This window comes from Rousettus aegyptiacus, unplaced genomic scaffold (genome assembly GCF_014176215.1).
Source record: "Rousettus aegyptiacus isolate mRouAeg1 unplaced genomic scaffold, mRouAeg1.p scaffold_m13_p_10, whole genome shotgun sequence".
NCBI lineage: Eukaryota > Metazoa > Chordata > Mammalia > Chiroptera > Pteropodidae > Rousettus > Rousettus aegyptiacus.
The window spans coordinates 84,739,951-84,761,792 of NW_023416285.1; the positions used below are offsets into that span (position 1 = coordinate 84,739,951).

A 21,842-nucleotide genomic window follows, 5' to 3' on the forward strand; every position below is an offset into this window, starting at 1 on the left:
ATATTATATTTTAATGTCAGCAACTGTGTGAAACTGTGAGGAAATACATTGGGGAAGGGTTCTTACATGGAAGTGGAAGCCACTCTACTTTATCAATAAAAATTTACTTTGTAAACATTTATCATGACCTACTGTAGTCAGGCTTATATACTAGCTGCAGCAGAGGATTTAAGAATATAAAGTCATAATTCTTCATTGCATTAGTAATTACATTTTACACTCCCCAAGGACTCACTAAGTACATTTTAAATGCTTCCCACTCTCAGTGCTTTATATATTTTGTCATATGCAAATTTCATGGCAAATATATGAAGTATGTACTTCAGTTACTATGCTTATTTTTAAGTGAGAAAACTGGGGTAGTAAGAGGTTAAATAATTAGGTAAGGTAAATAGCTAGTAAGTAATGAAAACAGGATTCAAACTTTTACAGTCTGACTACAGAGCCCATCCCCTTAACGACTGTAAAATACTATATGATATGACATTATATAATACTAGACAACACTATACTATATTATTACATGTAAGAGGCTTGGAGTCTAATAGAAAGAAAATAGATACAATAAATAAAGACAACAGAGAAATTTGCTAAATGTCACTATAACAGCATAGATAAGAGGATCGCTGTAGGATGTGGTGAGATGATCAGGGGCTCTTCATGGAAGAGCTGGAACTTGAGCTGTGCTTGTGACCAACCAACCGATTGTGCATGCTGAGATACCTGCATTATGGTGTCAAATGGTGCATTTTTTCTCTTATAATAAGTTGTTACCCCCATTTAACAGCATGCTAAGAAATAAACTGATCCTATTGGAAAGTTTAAATCTTTGCTGTATCTGAAAAATAAAGAAAATGTATCCCATTTCTTTTCCCCATGCAGACTGGAAGGCAGCACTTCCCAGAACACCTTGAATTTAACTTATGGCTTTAGGACTAGGTTGTGGTCTGAGGAATGTGAGCGGAAGGTATGTTGCTATTTCTATGCCCGGTCTTAAACCTCCCAAACAATTATACAAACTCTCTTCCTTCCATTGACAGTAAAGAACTTCCAAGATGAAAGAAACTATATAAAGCAGAGCCTCTAGAAGAGCCACCTGACTCTTATGCAACTATGACGTGAGGAATAAATAAATCTTTATTGTTTTAAGCTGCTGAGATTTTGAAGTTACTTGTTAGAGCAGCGAGTTTTAATTACCTCAAAGAAACAGATATGAATGCAGACCAGCAGAATCATTTCGCAGTTCTTTACAGGTAATACCTTGGAGAATTCAGGAAAGTGTGTTTGCAGCCCTCAAAACTTCCTTGTGCCTCATCATTTTCTGTTTTTCACTTCTTTGGTTCTCAGAGTTTTCAAGAGTGATAAGGTCATTGGTAAGAGTCAAAAGAAAATGGTCCTTGGTTTTGGACAACTTTGATAATTATATACTATTTTAAGATTAATAGTCAGTGTGCCAATAATATTATAATAGCTAATATTTAGCAATTTATATTAACTTTTGTTCTATGTATTTTATGTGTCTTTTTTAAATTTTCATAAAATATAAGATGGGTATGACTATTATGCATTAACAGCAGTTCAATGTGGTTTTAACACTGCTTAAAAAAACTCTTAGTGCTCAAAATGATTTTCAAACTCTTAGAAAAAAATAGTGCATTTTTCATATGTGAAGATGTAACTTGGCCATATTTCATCAACACTGATTTTTCCTAAAGTTTTGAGAATCTCTCCTGAAATACTAAAAAATACTTTTCCATCAGACTTGAGATTTCTAAATGAAGCTCATGAGTTAGATGCTGTATTGATCTAATATGCCATTAAGTAGCAAAATGGTACAATTTATCATGTCGACATGGAATTATGGGAAATTCTCTTTACTGTGTGTCTCTGTGTATAATTTCTCATTTCTTCATATAACAGAATAATGATAGAGGAGCTCTCATTTTAGTCTTTTGTTACCAAAAAGCAAATGCATGTAAACAAGCCATTATTTTTGAAGTGGTGTACTTTCTCCTACACTGTTTAAAGCAATGATTTGTTTATTTCAAACAGTAAACTCTATTCCCTGCCTATAAAACAAATTACCTCTTGCATGAATATGAGAACACATAGTTTCTCTATGTTAGCTAGTAAAAAATCTCTCTCTTACCATAGTGTATTAAATAGGTTATTAAATTCCATTAACTTAAGTGCATGCAAGTACCCTTGGCTTAAGAGAAACATTTCTACAGATGCTATTTATCCAAAATCGAAATTGCCTTTTCGAGGTAGCCATGAAACAAGAGTCATGATCTTACATGAGGCAAGAAAAACAAACGAACCTCGATTCATATAGAAAAGATGTCATTAAGCTCTGTAGAATGTGTTGATGTCTTACCCACCACTTCTCACGAAAATATAACAATCGACACTTTATGCACGTTAATTGTCCTGCTCTACCGTTCAGTGGGAGGAAGATGTTGAATACCTCCAGATGGCAACACATCCATGGTTAATAACATAATCTTGGGTACTGACTCTCAGTTTCACTATGAACACAGCCATTTTTTCCTCTACTTTCACATTTCTTTCTTCAGCTTCTTTATCCACCTCTGTGTAAATGAAGACCATCTACACACAACAGAGCCACTTAAATAAACAGATGACATGGAACTTTCAATCAAATACAGCCAGTTCTCGTTATTTGCAGTAGTAATGGTTCATGATATCTGTGTGGACGCTGAATTAGCAGATATCGAACCACTGCTCTTAGGGGACATACAGGGTACAGTTCATGGGAGCCTCTAGTCATATTCTCATCAACTGATTAATAAGCAACATTGTTTGACATGTGTTTCTGTTTAAGGACATCTTACTTAATATGCACATTGTGGATTCACTAACATGGAACTCGCAGCCAATGGCACTGTAACTTGGGCCTAAATGAAGCTGAACAATCTTCTCTGTTAGGCACATCTTGGCCTTCTTATGCTTAGGAACATGAGGAACAACTTCTGCACTGCTCTGGGGTCATTTTGAACAGTGAAACAAATCAACACACAGCACAGAAATGTAAAAAATGCGACACTGCACAGACCATGAAAAGGACACTTGTTTGGAGCGTGAGCTGAATCAAGGAGGCAGCGCTTTGCCTTGTCGGACCTCTGCTGGAGATGTGCGTGCATTTTGGGTGATTCGAATTTCTTGCCACTGTGTGCTTATCTCTGAATGACCAGGAAAGCCCTATAAGTATTGATTTGGGGATTACAAGTAAATTTTAGTGAGTAGGCAAATTTTCAAATACAGAATCTGCAAATGATGAGAATTGACAATAGTTCAATCATAAACATATTATAGATTAGGATGCTATCGGCGACAAAAAAACAAAACAAAACAAACAAAAAAAAAACTCCAGTTTTACAAAGTATATTTTCTACAAACAGAGGCATATGTCAATCAGTGACAGCTTAACCAAGCTGAAGTTTAAATTTTTATTAAAACCATGTTTAAAAGCGTTAAATTCTCTTGTCTCTACAGGGTACTTCAAAGTTGCAGTTCATCATAATGGGCAATACACTCCTTTGAAAATTCTGACTTTTTAAAAAAAAAAATCCTAGGCCTGCAGGTTTCCAGCCACTAAACACAGTGTTCAGGCTAGTCTTTTGGGAAATTCCTATTTCAAAGGCACAAGGGAGAATTTTGCCTGCAAATCCTGGAGAAAGAGATACTGATCTTACCACAAAACACCTTATTTTCCTGTGACTGAGGGAATTCTTTCTTGCTGCTCTCGCTTTACCCTGCCTGATAGTTTTCTGCAAAATGACACTCACTGAGCTTCTGCTTCTTGGCTGAGTTTTAGCAGGATCGCGGAAGCCACAGGCAGGGTGGGTGGCTGTGTCAAGGATGGGCTTAGAGGAGTCTGCTTTTGAAGGCTTCTTCTAAAGTTTCAAATGGTGAGGTTTGACATGAAGCCAAAATTCTGCATTTACCCAGCTTGGTTTTCTCTTTAGGTTTACATGATGACCTGTTCCCATGGGAGTTTAAAGCTGTATTCAAAGTCCTTTGTAATGATGAATCCTGAAATATTCTCCAAAAGTCAAAACGACCCTTTACTCAAGAACTCACAGCAATAACTGCAACTGGTGTCACCCGTCTGCGGAAACACCTTAGGTCCGCTTTAGAGAGCAAAATGGAAATAAACTTTCAAAGTGTTTTTTCAGGTTGCCTTTGCGTTTTGTTAAATGGAGAAGTCATTCTTTTCTTTTTTCTTGACTTTTTTTATTTTTTTTATTTTTTGTCAAAGGAAATGTCACTGTCAATTCTTTCTAAGCACAGAATCATGCTATTGAAACTGGGGGAAGAAAACCCACATGAAATATCTACCCAGATGTAATGGGAGAAATGCTGGTTTGGAAAAGCCTTTTTTTCCCCCTGTGGCTGAGGCTGCCATCAATCACATCCATATTTACTTACTCAGTTTAATGAATAAAAACACACTGACCAACAATCGACAAAAACAAACAAATCTCAGTGACTGCAGAAGAGACCTGCTTCAGTGAGAGGTGAAGCATGAAGTGTCGTGAAATGAGTTTAAAGTTTCCTCAGCACAGCACTAAGTTGAGAATTGCATTGCCCCTGCAATTAATTTCTTCCGCTCCAAGAGAAACCCACAACTTATTCAAATCTGGTTTCTACAATGTTAACACAGAGGCAATGAGCAGTCTGCCTTGTAGGATTGTTGTAGCCCAGATGCTACACACAGAGGCTTTATTATTCACCTCTGCCTGGCTCACTAGCTGTGTGACCTTGGCCAAGTGACTTAGCTTGCTAAGGCCATGTTTTCTCAACTGAGGCCTGGCTGGGTTTATTACCTATGTTTATAATCACACTGAATTGTTCTAAGATCTTAATAAGGAAATAGATTTATAGACCTTGAGTGCCTTGCACTCAAGAAGTGATGATTTATTGTTTCTGCATCTTAATCTCATCTTTTGGTCACTTCCACACTTCCTCTCCATGGCTAGCTGGAGCCCTCATCCCAGGGAGGGAGGGTTTCGGGTGACAGATGCCTCATGGGCAGGAGAACCTGCCCAGGGCCAGAAAAACAGTCAGGCACCAGAGAGGAAAAGAAGTTAAGAAAATGCAAAGTGTCTTTATTACAATTCAACTGGTGTTAAAGTTTCCATTTCTTTTCAGCAAATGTGTTTTCTTCCTCTCATGGAACTAACAACATATGTGCTGCCTGGCAGAAGATTTCTACAACCCTTAAAGTCAGGATTGGAGAAGGCTGACTCACAATTTCTTACACTGCACGTGTGAAATCTTTCAAGAGAACCGGAAGGCGGGGAAGAGCCATAGGATTTTGGATGGCGCTCTCATTGCTTTGCAATTAAATCAGTAAAAAAGAATCGATCAATTATTGCTTCTATTTCTGCCTTTTTTGAACTACTTTTGAAAGCAGTATAAAGAGATGGGTTGAACAAAAGGTAACAACATTGAAAAAAACAAAAAGAAGGTAACATTTATAGAGCAGTGTAGTTTTACAATTGTTTGAATTATTTAATCTGCGGCATCCTTGTGATGCAGGTTTTATCAGTGACAAGGATGAAGGCTCATGAGCATTACATGGCCAGTTAAATATATATTGGCTCTAATTACTAAGTTCTCTGCACTATACCACAGACTATTTTTTTTCTTTTTAAAAAATATTCATACCACTTAGCTTTTATTAAAATTAATACAGCATAAAGTATGGGAATCTAGAACATAGTTCCTGTTACAAGAGTACATTTGAGGAAACGTTTCCTCAGGTATCACTGTAACTGATTGAGCGGGAGTTCTTTTACGAGATACATGGTCCCCGACATTCATGCAGAAAACACCAGATCAAGGACCTTACTTAAGAGCCACTGGCCTGGGCCATTGGTTGTTCCTCCAGCTCAGGCCTTCATTTGCCACCTTCACAACCGTGACCAAGTTGAGTGAGACGGGCCAGGGAATCGGCCCTGCCCCTGCCCCTAAGCTCTGCTGATTAGCTGGTATGACATGTTTGTGGCAAGTTAATTAAACTTTCTCAGTTTTAGTTGCTTCATCTGTAAAATGAGGACTACTGTCACTTTCTAGTAATGTGACATAACCTCTCTGGATTACCTATGCAGTCTGTCGTGGGAGGCATCAGTGGCCAAGTCTGACTGCTTATGGCCAAGACATCATCAGCAAGGCATCCACACAGACAGACTCACTCAATGTCCTGAGTTTTCTTTCAAAGAAAATATTTGCACATCGCATAGGAATTAAACAAGAAGTTCAATAAGGCTCTTTTATTTGCCTTTGTAAAGGGCAATGGACCTGACAAAGTCTGTTCATCGCACTCTGGGGACTCCTCCCGGAGGAAGGCCTGTGTGAGCTCAGAGGCCGATCTAGACACCAGAGCAGGACTCTGTGGGTAGGGAAATGGGAAGCCAAAGAAGCAAGACTTGGAGATGATCAGCCCCGGCCTGAACAGCTGCAATCACAGACCGAGGTCGTTCTTTGAGAGCAAAGCTCCCCAGCTCAGAAAGTAAAAGGGCCCCAACAACTCCTGCCATGGAGGCCGAGGCCAGAGGAGGAGTTAAGAGCCAGAAACACTCACTACAGGCTAAGTGATACTTGGTTCTGCTGCATTCCGAAGCCCAGTTCAAATCCTAGGCTCTCCACTTAATGAATGCATGGCCTTGAGCAAAGCACTTAAACTTTGTGGAGTCCTGGTTCCCTGTGTATAAAGGGGAATAGCAATTCCTCCTTGTTCATTGTTGGGAGGATTAAAAGATATCACAAACAGTGTATGGCACGCAGCACACAGTAGATATTGAATAAATACCGGTTATTATTTTGTATGATTGTGATTATCCACAATCCTGGGATTGTTAATTTCACTGATGCTGTAATTTGAGACATATTTATTTTAGACATTCTAGGGACCTTGTTCAAAGCCTGGCTTTTAAATACATTATCTAGTATGGGCTTTAAAAAAAATCCCTGTATATGTTCTGCTCTGCTTATCAAAGGCTCTCCATAATGCTTACTCAAGGGTAAATCAATTACACAGGATACTATTATGCCTTCTATTATTCTTCTTGAGCCACATTCCATGTGGTAATGGGTCAATTTCTTTACTTCCTCTTCCCTCCTACCGCATTCCATATTCTAAAAAATGCCACTTAAGTTTTAACCTTCCTTTGAAAGTGAATTTTCATCTCTACTTTTTTTTTTAAGTAGTGAGTTTTTTCAGCACCCTCCGACTCCAATTCATGCAACAAAATAGTGATGGGAGAAAATTATTAGTGCTTTTGCTGGAGTCCTCCCGCCGAGCACGATGACTTTGTAATAAACTACGCATCCATAAACAGTTGACTCTTTGATCTCTGGCTGCTCGTATGACTCTAAAGAGAAAGACATTCCAGTCCAAGCCACACAAAGAGAGAGGAACACAGGTTATTTATGGGAGCCCACTGACTCTAAGTTTAGCCTGGCCCTTTCAAGTTTCAAATACACACATCATTTTGACTGCCAAGTCTGCTCCCTCCCCTTATGCTGTCTAATGGGGCGGTAGCGGAGGAATGTCTGATCTCTGGCTCCTCCCTGGGGTGAAAAAGGTAGCTGGTTTGGCAGAGAGACTGACACAACAGTATTTATAGAGACAGTAGAAAATCGACTCCATATGCCTACAAAGGGAAATCAGAGTAAATCACTGGGAGCTAAGAGGACTCCTGAACTCCTTTTCTGAGGTCGGTTCAGCTTCTGGCTGGGCATAAACAGGACCTACCAACCAGCTCCCGAGCTGCACAAAATCCAGCATCCACTTGCCCTCTTTCATCTGATGGTGTCCCACCAACTGTCACTTCACTGAAAGACGGGAAACACTCTCTTTGGTCCCTTGAATTCAGAAGCTATTTTGCAAGTCTGACTCCTGTATTGCTTTGTGGAAGCTAAATTCGATGAGTTTCAATGATTTGGGGGTCATGATGTTCTCAGGTGATCTGCAGTGTGGCTGAGCATTGATTGATACTGCTCAGTAAGGCAAAATCCAAGTTGAATAGAGACTGTACTAGGCCAATTTCTATTCTCTTTCTTATCTTCCTCTGGCTCAAATGTCAAAATTGTACAATGTGGTGTCAGAATGGTGAGGGTTGTATGAGGACTTTGCTAGTGGGAGAAAATTCAAAATGAAAATCCCTTTTATTAGTGTAAAATATTAAACTGGTAGATATTTGATCATTATTTTGACTAAACAAATACAACAAAAGCTGGGAGGTATATCTGGTCATCCCATCATTCCAGGCACTCAAGTCCACCTATGTAGGATGATTTGGGCAGAGCAAAAGGATCTCAACAAAAGTGGAAAATTTATCTTGCTATTTTGTGGGATCCTGACATTGATCAAAATCCCACTACTGGGGAGGCCTAAAAGGGACCCTTGCCTTTGATTTATTCTATTCATTCCATAGACGCAAAGTCATCAGATACTTATACAGGTCCACATATTGTTTGGCAAAAGTTCATGTTTTTGGTATGTTCTCTTATTCTTTAGTCATTATCATGGCTTCCAGTCAGAGGCTGAACACAAAGACAGGCATATAAGCGAATATAAAACACTGTCTGAAAAGCCACACATAACGTCGATGGCACTGCCTGTGAACCTGAAAAAATAATAGCTAAAAAATTAAAACGGCTGCATATAAGAATGAACAGACATTGGGAGAACTCACACGTGTTGTTCCACTGAGCTCAAGGAGGGAGTTAACAAGAGCCCGGTTGTATAGATAGGCCTTTTGCTCATAATTCATTCACTGTCAAGATGATGAATGCTCGCCTCATGATTTAATAAAAAGTTAGACATTATCTTAAAAGAAAATGAGAAGGAAGAGTACTCACAGATGAGTTAATGTGGTCTTTGGGGGCGATACCGAGGGCTCTGAATTGGGGGTCCACCTCTCTCTCCCGGACACAGAGAACACACAGTGCAATCAGTACAAATTCAGGACCTCAGGCTCTCCATCTGAAAAATACAGATAATAATGTCCTTGTATCCACCAAGAAACTGCTGCTGAGTAACTAAAAATTCATGCTAATTGAAAAAATACAGGAAAGACAGAGTAAAAAAAAAAAATTATATATTTATATTTATGTATATATTATGTACGTTATATATAATTTGTAAATATATGTAATTTATCATATATCATATATACGTATGCGTTGCATACAATGTCTTGTAATCACACATACATCTTCGTCCAATATACCCATAGTTGGAGGTTTTAACTTCCAGTTTTCCACAAAACATTAGTTGGATACTATAAAGGAAGGTAAACACATGAAACTAAGAGAAAGCTTATGTAGTTGGAGGTGGGAAGAAATCCGAAGAGGCCAACGGAGAATCAGAGAGGCTGAACGAAAAGCTAAAACATCTCCCATTCGCCTCTCTGCTCCCTTTGGTGGGGAGTGACCAGGCAGCTGCGACTGTTGTATCATTTGAAAAGATGTTGGTTTCCATTAGCCATATCCCATGGGAAATAATCATGAGATTGAGGATGGGAGGGGGAGGCTGGGCCACCAAAGTATGTGAGATGCCCAACATAAAGATTTTGAAATTATGGACAAGGCTGAGAGGCACCTCTTCTGTGAAGTAAGATTCCTTTTCTGTGGAGAAAGATACCAGAAAATTGAACTTGACATTGCGGTCTTCCCCTACAGTCAGCAGATTTCTACTCTTCTGGAAGACGTGGTGAGTTTAGTTGATGTCAAAGAACTGAGTAGTACACACAGAATAATACAGTGCTTTAGAACATTTCTCCAAGTGGAAGTCTGTTTACTTCTATCCTTCTTAAGACCCAGAGAAACTTCTAAGTGGAAAAAAAAAATCACGGATCAAACTATGAAAACAAAGTCACTGAACACAATTAAAATGTGTCACACATTTATGAATGTTGACACTAAAATAGCCATGATATTAAAATTTGAACTGTGACACAATTAAAATCCATCACAAACATGTTATTGAGTTTTGACCCTGAAATAGCTCTGTTATTAAACTTTTAAAATATTGGCTATGTCTCCACAATGTAGATGATTTATGGCACTGAGTTCAATTAGTTAATGAATGCTATTATAATGATGACTAGTCCCCCCAGCCATGCTAACCTATATTCTAGGTGCTAATGCAGATTCTACTGTACGTCATCATGAGACTTTATGCACATTCTTACTTACTCTGGGTTCTTCCTTTGTTTAAAATTTGTGACAACAGTTCCTTTACTCAGCACACTAAATTTTGCTGGCTGTTGAATGACATAAACACTATGAAATGCTGAAAATTTTAAATTGCTACATCAACCACCAGACACTTTAATAAGGCTTTCTACTAAGCCCATTAGTAACATTTTAATCTTAACAACAACTCTCTGAGAAAGGTAAAATTAATCCCCCATTACTCACTAAGAAAGAGAGTCTCAAAACTAAAAATTATATTCCTAGTGAGTAGAGAATCCAGGATTTGAAACCAGGCCAGGCTGATTTCAAAGTCTGGGATCCTTTCACTTAAGAAACCATCAATCAGTCCGAGGAGTGATTATTTTACTGAATAAAATATTTTAAGCACAGCTGTTCGATGGCTTTATTAACAAGAAAGACAATAACTGACTTATGTGAGTGCGAAGCATTGTTAGCCTCATTTTACAGATGATCATGCTGAAAGTCACAGAAGTTAAATAAGTTGTCCAAAATCACATTGTGAGTGGCCAAGCATGATCCCAAACCCATGTCACCTCACTCCATAGCCCATTCTCCCAATGGTTACTCTCTTTCTGTATCTGTGACAGTTTGCAATTTTGCGTTTACTGTTAGGGATGAAAAGTCAGAAGCTGCTCCCAGCACCTCCCCCTTTCCCTTAAGTCCTGTCATCTAATCACCCATCTGACCTCCTGGGACACCACATCAGCTTCTGGGTTACCCTTAGTTCTGAGGTTCACAGCCCAGCGTTCCCACAAGGCTTTGCCCAATTCCATCCCTATTCCAAATGTCATTCTTCTCGGCTTCTCTTCCCAAAAATCTTCGCTCTCTTCTTTCTCCTTCCTACTTATATCATGCATGTGAGAGAAAAGAAGGGTAATACGAGAATATTATATCTGAGAAACCAGGCAAATAGTGTGTGCACAGAGCAGATATTGCAATAGGACAGGGAAATACATCCTGAATTATTTGTTGGTCACACGGTTTTGTTGGGAAGTAATCATCATCAATCATCATCATCATCATCATCATCATCATCATCATCATCATCCATGGCTTGGATATCTTTGTAGAAAAGTTCTCTAGGGTCAAATTTGATGAATTCATATTAATTGGGCAGTGTATTACACTATATTTTGATGTAGATATTCATATTAATTAAGAAGCATATTATACTATATTTTCAAATATAGTTTTGTTACTTTTACACAAAGTAACTTCAGTTACACTACTAAAAAGGGCCAAGTGGTAGTCCTTAATAGATTTTGTCATAATGAATGAATACAGACATTTGCAATCATTTGGTTGTTAAAAGATAAATGACTGCCTTAAAAGTACTCAGTGTTGTGTTATCTTGAGTAAAACAAAAAGGCTCCTGAAATATTTTGACTATTTATTGCTCCCCAGTTTGAAAGTATCTGGAAGAGAGAGTTTATTTAGTAAATATTAACTTCAAACTGGCTGAACCCCAAACTATTTCCAAATTTAAAGACTAAGAAGGATATGAGAACTACTGAGTTTGAATGAATCAAATTTTGTTTGACTACTGCAAATTATTACTAATAGCAGAATTATGGAAAACATCCTGTGATTCAGAGCGACGTGTTAATCATCAAAGGGTTATCCTGCGCCAGCACAATCTTCATGAGAAAAGCGATTATGAAACTTGCCACTTTTTGCACAGAATTTCTCCCTCTGGTCCACTGGCTACCGGTCAAATTTTCTCATTTGATAGATGCGAACTGGCTGCGTAACATGACAGAAAACGAGAATGCAAGATGAGATTTCTCTTAAATGTGAAATAGTTGATGATAGTCAGAGTTTAAAAAAAAATGCTATTTAAAGAGGCAAAAGGTCAGGGGTTTGGGTTAATTTAGTTGCTATTAAATAAAGCATTTAAACGCTTTGCTAGTTATTGCTGCCTTAATGTGAACTGAAGGTGATATCCGAAGCTAAAGACATGACATCACCCTCATGACACGCATGTTGGATTCCTCCGCGCCTGATCCCAACTACGTAATGTAAAGGTACGCTTTCACTGAGCGGGATTTAAAAAGTACACAAAGCTAGAAATTACAACAATATGTTAACCATGTTTATAACAGTGTTATGAGCGCTAGAGTAATCTTAATAAATCAGCAGAGGGCACATAGAATTTTTATTAGCCAGAGTCTGGCTAATTTTTCTCTATAATGAATGGGGCAGGGGGAGGTAGCAGAGGAACAGGGGGAGTTGTCCTAAAGTCAAGGCCCCTTTCCATTGTTGGGAAGTTCTCTCCAGTGTTCGGGTTTGTTGAGAGGACCTGTCTCCTTGTCCTTCAATCTGAAGAAGATGAAAGAGCCACATCTTTCTCTGATTTTTTCTGCTCCTTCCGCCCATCACATGTCAGCAGTCCTGGCAACCAGAATGCAGGCAGGTGACCTGGGATCCTCTCTAAACCCCAAGGGAATGACTCAAAGACAGCAGGATGATTAGATGTAGTGGCGGTGGCAAGGAATGGCAGTGGCCTTGCTCCTGTCACATTGCTCCTGCTTTTTTTATTGTCCAAGCCCACTGGCTTTGCCCATGGTCCAAGCCAGGCTTCAGCTGCTCAGGGTCTGTCCTCAGTCTCCTAGCCCAGGTCGGCGGCTGTTTATTGCACTTAGGAACTCTCCCAGAGCAAATGCACAGCCTTCATCTTGTTCTTTTGAATCTTCCTACTCAAATCAAGCAACAGACTAAACAAAGCAAACACCATCAAATACACACACAACTCTGCAAGGCGTTTTATCTGTATTATCATTTTAAGATGAAATGCAGTGTTTCTTATCCATCATTTAACATCAGTGGCCAGAAAAAAAGTAGAAAAAAATAGGAAAATATATGGCTATTTCAGTGATAGAGATATTCTCAGAAATGTGAATATAAAACTATCCCAATGAGAGATATTCAACTTTGCATATTTGAAATCCTATGTAAACACACTGTCTGTTACACTGTGACTTTGTCAATGCCTCCTTTTGCTCTTGGACACATCTCCAGAGTCTAAATAAAGAGCCCTAGTCAAACACTGAATCTTGAACACGCGCTCAGCTCTGAATCGTTTTTAAGTAGCAACCATTCTCTACAGAATCATGCTTGTGTCTTTTTTGCTCATGGAATAAAAGGATTTTCAATGTAATACGAAGGCCCTCTACTTAATGATAATTTTTGTCGATCCACAGGATCATCGAGACCTTTTCTAAAGGTGTCAATCAGTTCTGCAACCAATTCTTCGTTCTGCACAAGAATTATATTCAGAACACAGTGTCATGGAAACCCAACCAGTCTTTCAACTGTATCAAACGTACTTGAAAGACTGAAGAGCATGAGAAAACACATGCTCTTAGGCGTAGCCCCCTCTGGCTGTTGGTCCCAATGTCTTATCCAAAAATTGGGAAATGCTATATGGGCATAGCACTGCTCTCTCATCTGCCTCCCGTGTAATATAAAATTGGCACTGGGAGGAAGGAAAATTCGGAAAGAGAAACAGGGTCTTGAAAATAGGCTCTCTGGGGGGAAAAAAACATGCACAGCTACTGATGCCTGAAGTTAGGGATGGAGATCAGGTCATTCCTTGGGCTTCTTTTCTATACTAAAGTTTGATTTTATTGAATTAACATTTCAGAAACAAAGATATTTCAGGATAGGGCCAGACTACAAAGTACATGTAAGTCAGGAAGAGGATAGCAAAAAAAAAGGAAAACAAAAAATAAATAAATAAGAAAGAAAGAAAGAAAGAAAGAAAGAAAGAAAGAAAGAAAGAAAGGGAAAGGAAAGGAAAGGAAAGGAAAGGAAAGGAAAGGAAAGGAAAGGAAAGGAAAGGAAAGGAAAGAAAGAAGAAAGAAAGAAAGAAAGAAAGAACAGAAAGAAAGAAAGAAAGAAAGAAGAAGAAAGAAAGAAAGAAAGAAAAAGAAAGAAAGGAAAATGGTCAGGGAAAAGACTTTTGTTTGAAAGTTTTAGTAAGGTTAAATCTTTTTTTTTTTTTTTTTTTAATACAAATGAACTTCACATTTGAAGGCAAAAGAGAAAGAGCCGAATGGAGAGATAACATTGAAAATAGTAGAAAGTTCCTGGGGGGTGGGTGGGGCGGGGGTGGGGATGTAGGGTTTGGGGCAGTGGTATGGATAGGGTCCAGAGCACCTGCAGAGGGACTGATTTTAAAATGAGAGCACCACCCTCTCCCCTCATTCCTCCTGGCTTCAGAGAACCTTAAACTAAACCATTCACTGTCCACAGAGAGTTGTCACTCCAGGTGCAGGCATGGCTTTCTCCTCCTTCTCTGTCTGTCACCAGTCCTGCTATCTCTCCTGCAACCAAATTGGCACTGAGAGGAAGAGAGAGGCAAGAAAGAGAAACAGGGTCCCAGAAATAGGTTCTCTGGAAGAAAACACAGGGCCACTGATGCCTGATGCTTTTAATTCCCTCCATGAATAGAATACCATGGAAACGCTGTCAGACCAGTGAAGTCTGGCCAGTGAAGTCTGCATATCTGGGATTAGATGTAAAGTATATGTTTGACTTCCAAGGAATTTAATGAATTGTCATGGTAAAGAAGATTTCATTTAGGGAATATTATCCTGAAGCCTTCTAGCTTAAACCTTTTCCTTATAACTACCTACCCCAAATTATTTCATAATAAAAATGAGCTTCCAGAACAAACTAATTACATGGGAGAGCAACTTACACTTTTCTACAGTCTTCACAATATTTTTTTTTCATCAAATTTGAGTTAGTCAAAGTAATTAGGAAAAAAGATTAGCAAAGCTCTTTATTGAATATGGATCCAAGTCATTTTTTAAAAATACAGCATTTCTTTTGAAAATGGCTTTAAACCTACATTTTCTTTCAAGCAATAACCTATTTTCCCTTCGACAATAGCTTTTTGGGGACATTGGGTAATCTGAGAGAGTATAACTCTTCTTCGGAAATAATACCACCAAATTCTTTTTTTGTGATGGAACTTTCTATAAGTTGGAAGAAATTCTTAAAATGGGGCTTCTTCTTCCTAAATAGCACTGAAAGAACAAGTTGCTGAAGTCCCAGTAACACATCTTCTCGGGGTGAGACCTGGGAATCACCTCTAAACGGGAAAAAGCTTAAAGCACTAAGCTATGCTGTTTCCAATTCACAAGTTACACTGGGCTTCTAAGAGATAATGCAGGGTTTGAAGGCCTTTGCATCTATTCTTTATACCTTTGCATTTAAAAATATTTTGAATTCTAAGGCGTAAACAAGAATAAAATCCATCTGACTGAAACTGTTTTTTCTCATGTAGGCTATGTGGATTTAGTTGGAAATTTCCACAATATCTCTCTTCATTCTGTTGTACTCTGGGCACTCGGACTTATAGAAAAATTTGACTGCTAACCCCTCACCCAAAACCCCAACAAAGATGAATGATAAAATTCTTTTTTTGAATATATTCAATTTAATTTTATGTGTAAATCGAGATATAATGGATTAGAATTACTTCCTATTATTTTATGATTATTTTATTATTTAGATCATGGAAAATGCAGCTTCTAAGCACTTTGCTGTGGCTATTAGCAGTTTCAAGAGAACCAGCCGATTTATTTCCCCCATCGTTCCTTCGACAAACATTTATTGTGTGGCTATTGTGTGTCAGTCGCTGTGCTAGTTGGTGGTTACACAGTAAAAAAGATGATAGCCTGGTTCCTGCTTTTATGCTCACTGTCTATTGCTGTTTCAGCCTGAAAACGCAGTGTTCTTCCAGACTTCTCAACGCTTTTATGAGAAAGTCCATCGATTACCATTTCAGCCTGTATCTCCTCCCATGTACCATATATTTGTGAAATAGACAGGGAAAACATTACTTCGGAACTAATGAACACTTTAGGAGAGACAGGGCGGAAATGCTCTTTTAATAATGAAGAAGTCATTTACTCTAATTCGGTTAAATATATAGACATGTACACACACACACACACACACACCATAATTGGCTATAAAGTAATTGATAAAGTAGAAAAATTCACTTGAGGAGTAGTATACCATAATCCGAGATTATGAACATGTCAGGTTCTCCAAGATGCAATGGTTCCAGGAATTAGCTTATTGTGTGTTTTTTTTCCCCTCCCTTTTGCAAATTGACCAGGTTTCCCCTAAAAGCTAACAGAGTGCCAGGGAACTGGCTCGTCTGTTATTTTCTCTGATCTCCGGGGAGATTGGGCAGGAGCCATGTCATTCCCAGAGCAATGCTTGACACGCAGCCAGAGCTGAACAGAAAATTAATCTGAGTGAGAATCTGTCTCTGGTTTACCTCGCTGACCTCGTACACTTTAAAATTTTAATTATATGGATTGGAGGCAAAGCTTTATAAGACACGGGAAAGCAAGTTTTTTGTTTTACAGCTCAGGGCAGAGGCATTACATAATTTTAAATACTGCATTCTTGTTTCGATGGTGAAACCAGTGAAAAATAGCCATTTCAGACGAGAAAATGAACAGCAATATACTCTCGGTAAAATCGAATTTGGTGTTGGTTATAAGGGGGAAACTAACCTACGCTTAGTGATGCTGTCAGATTTATTAAGCATCCCTACAGCTCGAAAGTTTAAACCTATGAGATTTCAGGAAGCTCCAGTACAAGGACAGAAAAGTTTGCATGGGTTGGTTTGACTTTTGAGACTGAGATGAATGACGGACACAGCTTCATACTGCCCCCTGGTGGTGGCATGCTCACTTATGCTTAGAAACTGTGTAAAACCCAGACATGATCTGTGGCTTCCATTAGCAATGCCATCAAGCAAGGCTCCTGAGTTTAGACTTACAAACATAGTCTCAAGCCCACACTCAACTTTCATATATTGTTTCTGTCCTAGAAGGATTGCAAACTCTTACGAGGGGGGTGTTAGGATCCCACTGGAGAACCCAGCAACCTTGCCAGCCCATGTGCAAGATGGTTTTGAGCAGGGGAATTGTCCTAGGTCCTAAATTCAGCACTAAGGAAGTTTCCTATCATCAGCGGTCCCTGATCCTCCATCCCTTAAGCTATTACAAACCTATACTACCAACCCGGGTATGATACAGCAGCTCAGAGATCACTGAGGTCATGTTCAGCTTCAGGCGTCATGAACTTGTGGCTTAGAAACCAGGAAAGACTTTTCAATGTGAGTGTTTTTCTAGGCCACGCTGGGCTAGGAATACGGCACAGTCATTACTGGGTTAGCTCAAAGAAAAATGCTTGTATCACTGACATTTGTCTCTTTCCTTCTAGGGATCTCCCAAATCTACATGTAAACTGAAGTAGTTATTAAAATTTGGTGGGTGTCTCCAGCCACTGGATGGGAGAAGCGGGAGGGCTTTGAACCTCAGGACCCTTTCTTTGTTCTCCTGAATGCTTTGGAGCCTGGGCTGAGACCCAGACACTCAATAGACCAGTCTCCATTCAGCATCTCTTAAGAAAAGTTGTCTCAAACAGCCAGACTTTGAACTCTGGGACATCTGAAAGGGCTGATCCCCAGAGCTTTGCAAGGAGTTCCCGAAGATGCTGTCTGTTTCTGATTAGGACTAGGGGCTGGGCAAGTGGCCCAGGGCAAGAAAGGAGAGAAAGCCATAAAGGGATTCGGAGGCTGCTATTCAGTCAACTTACACAGGTGTGGGTGAAAATAAAGCTATTAGGGTGCCTGTGTCCATGAGGAAAAGTGATTGCCAGCGGCTCTCAAATAAGATATAAACACAGAGGGTGAAGTAAAGCTGAGATCACTGATCCCGTTGCCTTGTAGGGTTGATTCAGTGGCATCTGCCTAGTTAACTGGGTTTCTCCTCCCACCATCATCTCCACCCCTTCCCCTCGCACCCCATATGTGTCCCTTCTGGACTCACAAGCAAAGTAGGGCAGGACACCTTCTATGACCCTACTACAACCCCCAATCAGGCTCTTTCGGTCCTTTTGTAGGAACCAATAGGGACACGGAGCTTAACAGTGAATACTAGGGAAGGGTGGGACCCCATGAGAACTCATATCCTGACATCAAAGGCTCATTCCAGACCATTGGCTGGAACATGCTCCTTCTTATCCCACCGTGAGGTGTCCGAGAAAAAGTGATGGAACTTGGTTCCCTTGACTTCTTGTTATTTACCAAATAAACCTGTTTATCTCAGGTGGACCATCCCTTACCCAATGGGTCTTGGACCTCAAGTCAGGCCATGAGCATATTCGAATTGATTTCCTTTAGTTGCTCTCTTTTTGTCAGCCTATATCACTTTGCTGTTCCTCTCAGTGCTCATTTCGGACCTTTAAGAGGTCGCTAAGGGACAGGCATCTACTTCTGGTTCAGTCGCACAAAATTCATATATTGACTGAAAACTCAAGCCTCATTTCTATTCCTCTGTTACTCTGCCAGATCCATTACGTTTTCAGTTTCTTTCATTTTATTGAACATACTTATGAATACATATTTGCCAAATAATTTTCTCAATGAAATAGCAATAAAGACATAAACCCACACAGGGAGCACAACACAAAGCACTCTAGTTTGTTTCAATGTTCTGGTTTGAAGACTATTCTTTTATATTGTTGCAGAGTCAGAAAAGTAATTTTATCAGAGGAGTATCTCATAAAAAAGATTTTTTTTTTTTTTTTTTTTTTTTTTTTTTTTTTTTAGAAATCAGGCAACTTAGCTTCATGTCATTATTTTAATGGATCACAAGGAAATTTGCCTTCTCTACTTTTTACCACTAAAAGGTTATGTACTTGTAGGCTCGTAATGAGTAGGATTCTTGTATGTAATGAGATAAATATATACATTATTCTGCCCGGTACTCAAGTCCTATAAAACATATCTTTCTAACTATTCATCACCATAAATCCTTGCTTCCCTAACAAATTATTTTTCTTCCTAATCCTGATAGATAATATAACTTAAAGTGGATGTACATGATGTTCCCTTCCCTAGCATACAGCTCCCCATCTTCTTCTTCCACCTGGAACCTGTGCACATTTCCTGGTCTAGCTCCAATCCAGGGCAGTGCACAGAAGTCAACTCCTTTGCCAAATCACAGCACTGAGTCCTCATAGGCACAGGCACACGATCTGTCCCTTCATTTCTCCACCCACCCATTTATTTCCTAATTAGAGTATAAGCTCCTAAAGGACCCTGCCTTGTACTTTCATATTTCCATTAAGTACTGAGGCCAGGGCCATGCATATCTTGGGTGCTTATTAAATAGACAATGGGCTACATGAAAAATAATAGAAGTCAGCATAAACAGAATTGCAGGAAGATAGTTTCCCATCACAAAACTGAACTACCTGTGGTTCTAAAAGCTACAGAGGCGGAAGCTGGGTTGAAGAGACTGACTTTTACTTTTCTGTAAACACACAGGCTGGGTGGCAAAGCACAACTTTTAGTAGAGATTAGGAGAATGAATACCTGAGTAGTTGGACGACTCAATCAACACAGACAGCGTAACTTGATAATTACGGTTCTAAACCCAATTTAAGCAGAGAGAAGGGCTTCCATTTCTCACTTTGTTTTCATGAACAAAGTCATATATAACTCTTGATTTTCCAAGGGTAGGTTCTCAGTTTCATGGTCACTTTTCTCTCTTGGCTGCAATTTCCCCATTTGAAAAAGGAGGGATTTGGAATATTGGCTTATTCTCTGAGATTCTTTCTACCTCGGGCATCCCCCATCCTTATAACCCACTTTCTTTCTCTGTTGCTCCTCCTTTCCTCTCCGGCTTTCACTCTATTCATTGGTTTATTGCCCATTAATACCCATTGCTACCAGGTAAAGAAAGTAGTTGTTGTTTTCTGTTCTTCTGACAGCTTGTAAAAATGGGGTAGAGCAGCAATTTCAAAATAATTAAAACACAGTTCCTGTGTTTTCATTTGATCATGGCTCTGTCATTGTTCTGCAATAACTTCGTTTTTACAAAGCTGTTGGTTCTTCGAACAAATGTACCTCCTTTGGAAAGAAAAGAAACACTCAGAAAAAATAAAGTGCATGTTTTTTCTTAAATATATTTTAGATAACTTTTTTTTTTCAGCACTCACAGATATGACTCATCAGAAGGGAGGTACCCATAGAAAATGAGTTAGGAAAAAAAATACCAATTCTTTTGATTGAATGTAAATAAAAAGGCCACCTCATTTTTAAATGGTTATTAATTTAATGTCAAAAGATATTATATTGCTAACTACTGAAAAGAGATAAAAATGATTTCTTAAGGCTTTAATGAAAAGACGTATAAAAGAAAAAGATTTAAGCAGAATTCCCAAATAAGAAAGATGAAAATCCAATCCCTTGACTGGTATGGTGCTTTCAATAGCATCTGCTTAGTTGGCAAATATGTGCCATGATTCACTTTTGAGATTAGGAAACAGTACGTTTAGTCAAATATTTCTTCTCTTTGTATTGCCTATAACCAATGCATTCATCCCAACAAAGATACTCTTGCAAAATGCCCAACTCCTAGTATTTCTAAACTTCATTATACATTACCTAACGAGAAGGGTGACATGGAATCGACTTACTTTTGCAGCTTGTGCCCACTGCAGTGAATGCGTGAGAGAACTATTTTTAGGTATCTACTGTGTGCCAGTACTGACCAAGGCATTCGACATCCATTGACTGGTTTAGTTCCTGCTTCCATCCTAGCAGTTAGGTGTGATCACTCCTTTTTTGCTGATTAGGAAATTGGGGCTCAACAAGGTTGAGTAACTGGCAGTTACTCGTGTATACAACAGAATTAGATTTCTCTGAACTTCAGCCCTGTCTTCCTAGGTCTGTAGGACAGAGAGGGCATGAGATACTTGTCAAGTAACTGTACAGTTATCTCAAGGTAGGTGATGCCAGTTTCTTCTTATTACAGTACACAGCCTTCCTGAAAAACAATCCCTAAATTTAATTGCAAGAAATACACTTTTGAATTTATTCATCCTCTTTAAACACAGCTTCCTCTAAAATCTCAGGTGGGGGAAGTTCCCTCTTGAGGGATGAGATTGGGAATGGAGGGACACGCAATAATCTCTAGGGAAGAATATGGAGATACTGGAAAGTATCGACAACATTATAAAACGTTTATGTTCAGAAAAAGGTTTAAAGGTCTATTGTTTTCCTAATGCAAATCCAAGAAGGTGGAACTCTGGAAATTCTCCATGGCTGGTGGGTCTGGGGCTCCACTAACTGCATAGGAACTTAGGCAGTAGCTGCATTCTGGGTGTGCCCTGGGACAAGTCACTAGCCCTATTGGTTTCTGAAAACTGGAAAATGAACCGATTTGGATATTTGTCTTCTAAGGCTGTTTCTAATAACAAACTTGTGTATCTCTAGGTGACATCATTTTTGTCTAGTAGACCTGAGAAGACAGGTTAAGTTTCCAGGAAGTTGAGTTCTACTGACCACCCACACACACACACACACATACCCCACATCCATTTTATCTGATGAATATAATTGCAACATTTATGTCTTCCTTACAACTTTGGGAAAATATTTAAATTAAATAATTACTGATGGCAAACATTGCTTATATCTGCAAAGCCGAGGTACAATATATTTTGTTGCTGCGATCTACGGTTTCCGCCGTGCTCACTAGAAGCAGCGT

General features: G+C 39.0%; 1 protein-coding gene across 1 annotated transcript in view; it reads right to left on the reverse strand.

The window, feature by feature from the left end:
* The window catches only part of KIAA1217 (KIAA1217 ortholog), a 636,400-nt gene that overhangs the window by 411,396 nt on the left and 203,162 nt on the right, over positions 1-21,842 (reverse strand). The window contains exon 2 of the mRNA XM_036228123.1: positions 8,893-9,016. The gene's annotated coding sequence lies outside the window, so the exon portion shown is untranslated. The remainder of the gene's footprint in view (positions 1-8,892; positions 9,017-21,842) is intronic.